At 43.9% G+C, this 12503-nt stretch overlaps 1 protein-coding gene across 6 annotated transcripts in view; it reads left to right on the top strand.

Annotated features, from left to right (window-relative positions):
- The window catches only part of LOC147019074 (protein kinase C iota type-like), a 186643-nt gene that overhangs the window by 43210 nt on the left and 130930 nt on the right, over positions 1-12503 (top strand). The window lies entirely within an intron of this gene.

The following is a 12503-nucleotide window of genomic DNA, read 5'->3' as shown; positions in this document are numbered from 1 at the left end:
CTCTTCGAAAGGACAGTTTAGAACCCCCCCCCATCCACTTTCTGAACAATCCTCTGGAAGAAGTCCTTTCTTTCAAGCTTCTGGGTGTCACTATCTGCCATGACCTTTCCTGGAAATGCCACATTTCAAACCTCGCCTCCAAAGCCAGTCGCTGACTGGGAATCCTCCATCGTGCAAAGTCCTTCCTCGGCCCACCTTAGCTCCTGACCACTTACAACGCTTTTGTTCGCAGCCTGATGGAGTACTGTTCTCCCCTCTGGGCTGGTGCTCCTGCCTCCCAACTTTCTCGGCTTCACGCTGTAGAAACCAAGGCATTTCGGATCATTGGTATCTCCCGCAATGAAGCAGAGTCTTTGGGCCTCTCACTCAATCACCGCAGGTTGGTCGGTGGTCTTTGTCTTCTACCGACTCCTCTCCAGCCTTGCCCCCCCTGCTCTCTCTGCGATTTGTCCCCACCACATTTCCACAGGGCGCTCAAGGTCCGCCAACAACCCCCTTCTGGTAAAACTACCAAAATCACGAATCACTGCTCATCTTCACTCTTTCATTCCTCTTTTTTCCCGCCTTTGGAATAAACTTCCTCACTCTATTCTTTCCCATTCTTCCCTCCAGGCTTTCAAAACAGCTGTTCACCACCACCTCTTATCTTCCCCCATCCAAATCCTCGATCTTTTCTACCCCCGATAATCCACCCAAGCCCACTTCCTTCATTTCTCCTGCTTTCCTTCCTGAAAGTTCCTGAAATGTCCATCTTCTCTTCGCCATGTTCCCCGTCCCATCCCCATCCCTCTCCCTTCCACAATTCACCTAATGTGTCTGTTCCCCACTGTTTTGTCCCTCCCACTCCCACCCTTCTTGTCTCATGCCCCCTTGCTGTGAGTTGTGTGTTAGCTCTCATACGAGCCTCGACCAAGGTGTACAAAAAAAAACTAAAAAAAAAAACTTCTCAAGACTGGTGGAAATGCAGGACTCGTGTCGTTGCATGCAGTTCTGTGCTCTGTCTGGAACACAGGTATCATCCAAACTGTCTGGAAGAGGGGCCTTGTTGTCCCTCTCTGAAAAGGGAAGGGTGATTGCTAAGACTGCAACAACTACCGAGGGGTGACGCTGCTCTCAGTGCCGAGCAAGGTCTTTGCTCGGATAATTCTTGATGGGGTTCACCACCATCTTCTTGAGCACCAGCATCCAGAGCAGTCAGGCTTTTCACCAAAGAGGTCAAGGATTGACTGTATCCTTACTCTTCGGATCCTCACCGAACGCAAATGAGAGTTTCAGCAGGGGCTGCTTGCAGCCTATGTTGATCTCTGTAAAGCGTTTGATTCAGTGAATCGGGATGCCCTCTGGAGGATTCTTGGTCTTCACGGGGTGCCACCAAAACTGATCAATCTGATGTCTGAACTATACTCTGCTACTGAGAATGCTGTGAGATGTGGTGATACCACCTCTGACTTATTTTCAGTTGTTACTGGAGTTCGTTAGGGGGTGTGTACCGGCCCCCACACTTTTCAGCACTTGTATGGACTGGATTCTGGGGAGGATGTCGGAGAGATTAAGCTGTGGTGCATCATTTGGGAATGTCAATATCTCTGACCTTGATTTTGCACATGATGCAGTCATCTTTGCGGAAACTCTAGATATCCTTTTGGGGACCCTCGAGGTGCTGAATGAGGAGTCGGAGCCACTGGGATTATGGGTTTCCTTGGTCGAAACTAAGATCCAGTCTTTCAATGACATCTTTGATACTGCTTTCTTGTATGTACCTGTTTGTGGTGAGGATGTTGAGGTCATGGAGAGATTCACTTTCTTTGGCAGTGATATTCACATCTCTGCTGGCTGTGACCCAGAGGCAATAGATGTCTGAGTCGGACCTGTGGAGTCATGGATTCACTGGATCATGGGGTGTGGCACTGTCGGTAGCTGTGTAGGCGGACGAAAGTCCAAATCTTCAGATACTTGGTGGTTCTCGTCTTGCTCTACAGATGTGAGACTTGGAGTCTGACCAGGGATCTGAGATGGGGACTATTCCTTTGGTACCAGGTCTCTTCGGAGAATCCTTAGCTATCGCTCATCGGACTTTGTGTCCAACGAGCAGTTGCCGAGAGTGGTTCAGATGAGATTTGTTACCTGCATTGTCCGTGAACATCAGCTGCGGCTGTGTGGACATGTGGCTCGTTTTCCTGACGCCGATCCTGCGCACCAGATTCTCTCAGTGAGGGAGTCGTATGAGTGGAGGAGACCAATGGGCTGACCACGTGCCTCGTGGTTGCAGCAGCTTGATCAGAATCTCAAGGAGATGGGGATTGGCCAGGCATCTGCCTGTGGGATGGCCAGACAGAGGCCCCTGGAGTACCGGCGGAAAGTGGATGCAGTGACGCGCTGCTCCGGCGCATGCTCCCATACCTGATGACTTGAGATGATGGTGAACAGCTGTCTTGAAGACCTGGAGGGAAGAATGAAAATGAAGAAAGTGTGGAAGGTTGTTCCACAGATGGGTAAAGAGAGTAATATATGAGTGGAGGTGAGCAGTGGTTCTGAATTTAGGCAGTTTTACTGGGATGGAGTTGCTGGTGGACACCGTGTGTCCTGCAGATCCCTGAGTGTGATAAAGCATGGAGAGGACAGAGAGTACACGACCAGAAATGAGGCAGAAAAAGACAGAAAGACCACCAACCTGTCGGCAATGGCGAAGTGAAAGGCCCATAGACTCGGCTTCATCGCAAGAGATTCCAATGATCTTCAATCAAATACAGGCTAGAATTATATTTCACACTGAACTGATTCCCATATTCATATCACGTGTGTTTGAGGTTTTACATGACATTGCAGCTGGGTGGTTTGGTTTTGGGACATTGTGCTACACGGTTCAAGGTGCATCTGCGAGTACTGTCGGTCGCAAGTTGAGCTTCGACATCGTCCCAGATATCCAACTGATTATCCCAAAGACATTAATTGCCACACTCCTGATTGTGCAAATGTCCTTCTTGCTATGATTCAATCACAAGGAAGCATACATTATTAAAATTCTTCAACTCGATAAAATAGTCAACCACAAAGAGATCTTAAATCCTTCACTTCGATCAAAAATCAATCGTAAAAGTATTTGCTCTTTATCTACATCTCTGTGCAGAGAAACATAACATGCAGCACATCAGCCACAAATAGATGAACACGTTAAAACGAATGTTGGAAACTCCCATTTAATGTTAATTATTTCTTGTACGTGGACCAAGATTGCTGACTGAAGCTCATTTTCAACTCATTAATGGTGCTGATGTGAGGGGAAAAGTGAGTGATTACAGTTTCTCTGCTGATGCCTTCTTGGGCCGCCACATGACTGCGAAAGAGGAGTAGCAGCATTTCTAGGGTTGAGTGACTGGCCTGGTCTCAAAACTGATGTTCAGAGATCAGGCGAGTTGTAAAAGAGGAAAGACTTGACCTCAGCCTGCAATGATGGATTAAAAAACTTTGCTTGCAATGTGAAGTAAGCATCATGGTCTGTAGTTAAGAGGATCTATTTTTGCACCCATTCTGCAATGGGAGTACGTTTATTGACTTCAAGGCAAACTAGAGGTGTCAAAAGGAGTATGATAGGCTGGAAAACGTCAGAAGAGGAGAATCAAAAGCAGCAGAATAGGATTTGAGAACATGGACACTGATGTTATCTCCACCCATTGCTGCAGGGTCGAGACTGGTGAGAGCTTTATTTTCCTTCTTGGGTGAGAATGATGTAAAGTCCTGCAGAGTGTGTGTATGAGGGGGTTGGATGGAGACAAAGTGCCATGTGTTGGGTACATGAGATTTGGAGGCAAATACTGAGTTGGATATATTGCTTATCTTGAGCAGAGTCTGTGGTTATACCATTTGAGGTGAGGGAGGAGATAGAAGGGAGAAGGGGTGATTTTGAGGAAGGATACTAGTTGGAGAGTTCTGCACTGAGATTTTCAAGATTATGTTTTCTGGCCTCCTTCTTTTTTTTATGCAGTATGTGGCTGCAGGTAGCATCATTTGCTGGGGCAGAGCTATGCTGTTGTTGCAGTGCCTCCCTCCCCCCCCCCATAGGTTATGGCAGGAATTTGGAATTTGTTTAGGGTACCGGTGATAGCTCACTTACTCTTTGCCAAGGACACCATGGGATATTTAATGTCCCATAACTAATTCTGGCAGATGGGATGCCCATTTTAACGTCCATCCGAGGGATAGCGCACACCTTGAATGTCAGGATGACAGTTTATAGCTGGGTGGAGATTGAAACCCAGAGGAGACAGCTCAGAGGTGAATGCACATACCTCCAGGCTATTCTGCAATGAAACACAGGGAGGAGTATGCATGCCACAGGGTGCTAAACTGAAAAGAGCAGATCACACCCACAATTGATGAGTGTGTTCAGCCAAATGCACCACTGGAATCATGATTTAGATCACAGAAATGTTGTCTGGCTTGCCCACAAGCACTTTCCTTTACATCACTCCACTGATCCAGTCCCCCAGTCCATGTCCTAAACTTATAGATCTGACTTGCCAACTTTCCTTATCCATCCATCCTGTGGTTCAAATCTACGAGAATAATACTGTCTTATACTCGTGATTAGTACCAGATCTGTATGTGCTGTAATATGCCCTTATTGAACGAAAGATCAATAAGGATAGGTAGGTGATATGCTCTTTACTTTTGCAGTATTTAGTACTAGCAGGGGCTACCTCGCACTACCTGGAGGGAGGGTGGGGATACCCAGTGCTGCCTGGCTGGGTGAGCTTTTCCCAGCGGTGGTGTCGGGACATGTTGGACATTGAAAAGCTATGGAGTTATTGGCCTCATGGTGGTGGTTACCTTTTGCCTGTGGATCGGCAGCACTGCCTGTCCCCACATCCCAATATACACTTTATGGCGACCTTTAGTGGCCTGAAAATGGACTTTGGTGGTGGCCATTGACTTTGGTGGCTAGGTAACGCCTGGCAGCTTAAAATCTTGCCCAGATTCTGAAGTACCTACACCCAAACGTTTGGGCTTCTTGGTGCCATGGTTTGGCCATGAAAGAATGATGTACAAACACACAAACCCCTGAAAATATTTATAAGATATGTCTGCTTTGTGTGTAATGTTTTAAGTTTCTTTTTTTGAGATTCAACAGCAATTTTTTTGCTTTCCTCTCAACCTGCATCTTCTTATGCTCCCTCGTTTGATTGCATAGGTTCACAGTAACTCGTCTTGGAATTGAATGGTTACATTTCATGACTGCAATCTGATCAGTTTGTTTAATCAACAAACATGAGGGATCGAGCCAACTGTGTACATCTCTTGTTGCAGTGGATGATGAAAACACCCAAGCATGAAAGTAACCCTTTGGTTTTTACTGTACTGTAATTATGGCAGCTTCGTCTTGGTGCAGAGCTGGCAGGATGGAATGGAGGCTTGCATACTCGCCTCTGAGCCATCTATCTTGGGTTCAAATCTCGGCCCAGCTATAAACTGTCATCCGGGTGTTGTGCAGGCAGTGCAAGGCATCAATGTGTGTGTCATCCATCGGATGGACGTTAAACTGGGCGTCCCATCTGCCAGCATGATTTAGTGGAGGTAAAAAATCACACGGTGTCCTTCGTGAAGAGTAAGCGAGCTATAGCCGGCACCATGAACAAATTACAAATTCCTGCCCTGACTGACTGTCGGGAAGACGAGGACAAACCACCCAGCGTAACCCATGCCAATAAACTGCTTCGGCAGCACCAAAGCTCTGTTAAGAGTCTGGTACAGCTCGACATCAGTCATGTTACACTGATTGTGACATCAGCTTCGACAGCCCATACGAGTGTCAAAGAGCACCAGTAGGTATCACGACATCAGCATCATCATTTGATCAAATTCACACTTCTGTGTGACATTCTACTTTATTGCACCATCTACACCTCCTGCCAGTATTTTGTAATTGTTGCCGTTTAAGTTATCGTGTTGACCTTTTCGCAAGCGTAGATATCTGTTGGGCTGTCTGATCATCGAGCTCATAAAAGTCATCCGACATTAAATCACTTGTGCTTGAATTCTGCTTTCCATTTTGTGAGGTATCGTTCAGGAAAGCCTTCCACAACTCATGACTGTTCTATCAGGAATCAATCGCTCGTTTGCAGAACGAGCAAGTTTCCCGTGCCTACACGGGATTCCAAATGGGGTAGGGATGGGGTGGCAAAAATCCAAATGGCGTCTTCTGTTATCGAGCCAACAAGCTAGGAGCAACAATTCGTATTTATTGCCACATCTGATGCAATTTAAATGCTTTAACGGCGGCGAACTGCTGCATTTGAAACTGTTTGTTCGATATATGTAGCTTTTTGATGCCAAGGGTCCATAATAAAAATTTGTATTGGTTTCAAAGCCATTGACCAATTGCAAATTAATAGTAGGATTATTCGCATAATCTCAGGAATATCAGTGTGCAGATGATCTCGCTCTTCCATGAGCCTAGATATTGCATATAAAAAGGTGCGAATGTAAAATTTGGTTTACGATCTGGTTGTTTAAAAATAAAAAGATCTGGTTTACGGAAGCACACGAGGTTGCCACAACCAGACAGGTTGCTTCGGCTGATTCAACATTATTCATTTAGGTTACCAATATATTAAAACTACTGAATGAGGTAACCCTAGATATTGTGCTTAACACTCAAATTAGATGTGTGTATGTGTCTGGAAAGGCATCAAGTGTTTTTATGTCTTTCATTGCTCAGTGGTTGTTGTGGAGTCTATTTATGTCATTGTCCTTGGTATCTTACCTCAGCTTGTAGTGGTCCCAGGGAAACACATCTCCAACCAAGTTAAATCCTGTTCAAACATCTTCACACAAAAGCCTTGTTGCAATTCAATCCCTCCAACGTTATACCTACTCTGAGGCCAAAATCAACTTTTAAAGACTTGCAGTGCCTTCAGGAAGTATTCACACCCCTCAAGTTTTGTCGTGTTACAGTCTGATTTTAAAATGGATTAAATTGAGATTTTTTTTGTCACTGATCTACACAAAATACCCCATAATGACAAAGTGAAAAACATGTTTTTAGAAATTTTTACAAATTATTTAAAAATGAAAATCTGAAATGTCTTACGTCGTGGCCATGATGGAATGCGATGTCAAGTATTCAACCCCTTTGCTATGACACTCCAAATTGAGCTCAGGTGCATCCAATTTCCTTTGATCATGCTTGAGATGTCTCTACAACTTGATTGGAGTCCACCAGTGGCCAATTCAATTGATTGGACATGATTTAGAAAGAAACACACATCTTTCTAAGGTCCCACAGTTGACAGTAGATGTTAGAGCAGAAACTTCACCATGAAGTACAAGGAATTGTTCGTATAACTCAGAGATAGAATTGTGAGGAGGCATCGATCTGGGGAAGGGTATAAAATAATTTCTAGAGTGTTGAAAGTTTCCAAGAGCACAGTGAGCTCCATCATTAGAAAATTGAAAGAATATGGAATCACCCAGACTCTTCCTGGAGCTGGCCGTCCGACCAAACTGAGCAACCAGGCAAAAAGGACCTTGGTCAGGGTGGTGACCAAGAACCCAATGACCACTCTGACAGAACTACAGAGTTTATTCACTGAGATGGGAGAGCCTGCCAGAAGGACAACAGTCTTTGCAGCACTTCACAAATGGAGGCTTGATGCGAGAGTGGTCAGACGGAAGCCACTCCTGAGAAAAAGGCACATGACAGCACGCTTGGAATTTGCAAAAAGGCAAGTGAAAGGCCGAGAGAGAGCATGAGGCAAAATATTCTGTGGTCTGATAATACGAAAATTTAACCCTTTGGCCTGAATGCAAAGCACTACATCTAGCGGAAACCGACCACAGCTGATCACCCATCTAAAGGCCCTGTCACACCTTGACGTTTTAGCCAGCGTATGGCTATCAAAATGTATGTAAAACGCTGGCGTACGCTGAACTATTGATGTTTTTTTCCAGTTTTGGACGTATTCATAACGAGTTGGACGTATGCCTAACGTATTAGTAACGTACACGGAATGTTTCGATAACATATAGATAACTTGTATCAATGAATGCTGGGCGTGTTGTCGGCGTTCACAACCTATGCCCAACGATAGTCCAACTTATGCATAGCGCAGCAGCGTATCGCCGATGATCACGTGGCGTAGCCTATTAAAAGGCTGCGGCTCGACAATTCAAATCATAACCGCACTAGACATTGAAGTGTCAAGCCGCTGTCACACCTTGATGTTGTTTTAGCCAGCGTATGCCGACGCATGAAAAATTTGCCGAATACGCTGGTACACGTCGAATACATTGTAGGTAAGTTTTGTATACGTTAAGAGCACGCTGAAGCACGCTGGCATACTTAGTAGTAGGCTGAGTACGTCGACAAATTTTCAGCATGTTGAAAATTTTTCGACGTATGACACACGTTCCGCATACGCTGGCCATAAGTTGTAGGCACGTTGTGCGATCGTTGACACACGTTACTAGTAAGTTACTCATAAGTCGAAACACGTCGAGGTAATGTTTAGCGTCATTGTTCCAGACTCCCGGTTTTTTTCTCTTTTTTTTTTTTCTTCGGCATGACGGTGATGTTGACACTTCGATTTCTAGTGCGGTTATGATTTAAATCATTGAGCGGCAGCCTATTAATTATATTATAACCGCACGAGAAATCGAAGTGTCAACATCACCGTCATACCGAAGAAAAAAAAAACAAAAAAAAATAAACAGGGAGTCTGGAACACTGACGCTAACCATTACCTTGACGCGTTTCGACTTATGAGTAACTTACAAGTCATGTGTGTCAACGATCGCGTAACGTGCCAACAACACGTTACTCATAAGTTAGAAATAAGTTTCGGGTACGCTAAACAGTACCTCAACATGTTTTTGACTTATGAGTAACTTACAAGTAACGTGTGTCGGCGTGTGTCAACGATCGCGCAACGTGCCTACAACTTATGGTCAGCATTATGCGGAACGTGTGAGTCATACGCTGGCATACGTCGAAAAATTTCAAGCATGGAAAATTTGTCTAACAGCTTGGCGTACTACGACGAATGCCAGCGTGCTCTCAACGTATACAAAACTTACCCATACGTATTCGACGTGTGCCAGCGTTTTTGACAAATTTTTCATACGTTGGCATACGCTGGCTAAATCGTCAAGGTGTGACAGGGATTAAGGCCCTTTGTGTCAATGACATCTCATGACAGGACTGAATTTCAGGGTCTGCTCTTTTGCTTGTTCACAAAAAGGTTGGTCTTTTCACACAGTGTATACCCCTGATCACAAACACAAAACACAAGCTTGGTCACAAAAAGGTTGGCCTTGCAGTCTTTTACAGACTCTATACTGGTCTTTCACCACCTCCCCTCTTACCTCTCCACCCGACTCCTCTTCTTCCTCATCTCACATTCTACTAGAAGCTGTTACTTAATTACCTTCCCAAATGCAAATTGATTGCTCACCTCCATTTGTTTATACCCATTCTCTCCCACATGTGGAACAGTCTTTTTCTCTCGCATGCTCCGATGAAGGACTCTTCACCACATCAATCTGTTTCTTGCAAACCCATTAACCTTCTCTGTACCTTCTCTGGCTCTTCAAAAAAGTACAAGTATCTGTCTCAGAAAAAACACTGAGAGTACAAATGGATTTATGCCCCCCCCCCATATTGAAAGATGATCCAAAAAGAGAAGACTTATCTTGATGGAGTTTATTGTTTAAAACAAATGAGAATGCTTCATGTACCTGATTGTCTTTAGTTCCTCGACTTGGTCTCTTGAGGCTTGGAGCTTCAAACCCTGGAGATACAAATATTAAGCAAATCTGCATCATTCAGGTGATTGGAAATTTATAAGTTGAAGTGGTAAGTATTTACCTTTAAAATGAAAACAAGGAAATAGAAAAAGAAACAAAGAAATCCAACATACATTTAAATTTCATACAGCCTTCAGCACAAGTTATGATTAAAAAAAAAATGTAACAGACAGCACAATGTGCAGTGAAGAATTTCATTGTAATAATTAAAAGAAAAAAGAATAATAACTGGAGAGGTCACTGAACACCTTACCCCTCCAACACAGTCTTGAGACGTGGGAAGGATCATTTTAACTCTTGCCTTGCATTTCCAAGCACGATCTATATTTCCTAAGAGCCGCCTTTTATCTGAATGTCAATATTCCTCAACACTGAGCGGGAGCGGCAAATTTGATTGGTCAAGATGGCATAAAATGGCGTAATAGTTGTCCGTATACTGCTAAACTGGAGGTTTTGGGAAGTGACAAGGCGATTTATGTTCTACAGTGTTCAAGTATGGAATTAAAGTGAAGTAAAATAAAAGTTTTAAAGGCTCTAGGAAAAAAAACTTTTTTTTTGGACCTTCACCATCGTTAATGCAACATCTTGAATGTCATATTATGTCGTAACACGTTACACGAGTTATTCATGCCTGTTGTTTGTATCCTTTATGATGTCCCTAAAAATAGTAAGTTTCCTCTTTGGAATGATTTTAAATTTTGTTTGACTGCTCGACAGCCAGACAGACTGAACCAATTCTTCAACCACACTTTTGATTCACACATGTAGGGTAATAATAATAATAATAATAATAATAATAATAATAATAATAATAATAACAACTAGCCGAAATCCCGTCACAGACGGATTCCGTTCCATGAGCCCAATATGACAACCAGTGGCGGCTCTTGTAAGAGCCGGATCCAAGTCGATGTACTCCATACTCCATGGCCTTACCTAATGAGGCCTACAAAACGTCCTTGTACACAACATTTTTGGTGTACACTACTCCTTGTGAAGAAGTCCCCTGATTTGTGCACGTGTCTACTTTGACGTATACCGTGTCAAAACTTCTGGCTCTCGAGAATGCGACGTACAGTTGTCATTGCAAAAAAACTGAAGATGGTAAGTATATTCCCACTCTACGAAATGTTTGTCCTTGCGCCTTGTTAATGGTCATGCAGTATGCAAGCCGGATGGGGAATTGTGTTCTCTTTAGTGTGAAGGGCAATGCTACATCCGATGGTGCCAGCTTCAGCCGTGGAATCAGAACTCGCTGTCAGTGTTTGTTTCCATCAATGATTTCTCCATCTAACACATGGTTGTGTAGTCTTCGAATGCACAGTCTAGTGCCGTTGCACAGTCCGCGTCAAATGTCTGTCGACAACAGATGTAATGACGTCAGCGAATGACTGATGATGTCATGACGTCCTTGCACCTCTCAGCGGTGACGTCACACATCACCATGTAAACGAATGTAAAACGAAAACTGTTTATTCTGCTTCAGAGTTGAAAGTTGACTATTGCCACTATGTGTGATGCACTCTTACAGGTACTTAGTTTCTTTCAATCCAACTCACAGTACCGAGAAAAACGTGACGCGACCGCTAGGAGGAGCACAAAATTGGTCCTTCAGTATTAATATAATAACAATAATAGGAGTTTGGTTTTGTGTTTAAAACGTGTTAAAAAGGTTTTGTGTTAAAAACGCTTCAATTAAGCGAACAAGGTAACAAGCACGCTGGCATACGTAGTAGTAGGCTGAGTACGTCGACAAATTTTCAGCATGTTGAAAATTTTTCGATGTATGACATACGTTCCGCATACGCTGGCCATAAGTTGTAGGCACGTTGTGCGATCGTCGACACACGTTACTAGTAAGTTACTCACAAGTCGAAACACGTCGAGGTAATGTTTAGCGTCATTGTTCCAGACTCCCGGTTTTTTTTTCTTTTTTTTTTTTCTTCGGCATGACGGTGATGTTGACACTTCGATTTCTAGTGCGGTTATGATTTAAATCGTTGAGCGGCAGCCTAATAATTATATTATATTATAACCGCACTAGAAATCGAAGTGTCAACATCACCGTCATACCGAAGAAAAAAAAAAAACCAGGGAGTCTGGAACACTGACGCTAAACATTACCTCGACGTGTTTCGACTTATGAGTAACTTACAAGTAACGTGTGTCGACGTGTGTCAACGATCGCGTAGCGTGCCTACAACACGTTACTCATAGGTTAGAAATAAGTTTCGGGTATGCTAAACATTACCTCGACGTGTTTCGACTTATGAGTAACTTACAAGTAACGTGTGTCGACGTGTGTCAACGATCGTGTAATGTGCCTACAACTTATGGCCAGCATATGCGGAACGTGTGAGTCATACGCTGGCATACGTCGAAAAATTTCAAGCATGTTAAAATTTGTCGACGAGCTCGGCGTACTACGACATATGCCAGCATACTACGACGTATGCCAGCATGCTCTTAACGTATACAAAACTTACCCATAACGTATTCGACGTGTGCCAGCGTTTTAGACAAATTTTTCATACGTCGGTATACGCTGGCTAAATCGTCAAGGTGTGACAGGGCCTTAACACCATCCTTACCGTGAAGCATGGTGGTGGCAGCATCATGCTATGGAGATGCTTTTCAGCAGCAGGGACTGGGAGACTTGTTAGGATAGAGGGAACAATGAATGGAGCCAAACATAGGCAAGT

This window comes from Eptatretus burgeri, chromosome 10 (genome assembly GCF_056783735.1).
Source record: "Eptatretus burgeri isolate ZD-2024b chromosome 10, Ebu_testis_v1, whole genome shotgun sequence".
Classification (NCBI taxonomy): Eukaryota; Metazoa; Chordata; class Myxini; order Myxiniformes; family Myxinidae; genus Eptatretus; species Eptatretus burgeri.
This window is presented reverse-complemented; position numbering and strand designations above follow the sequence as displayed.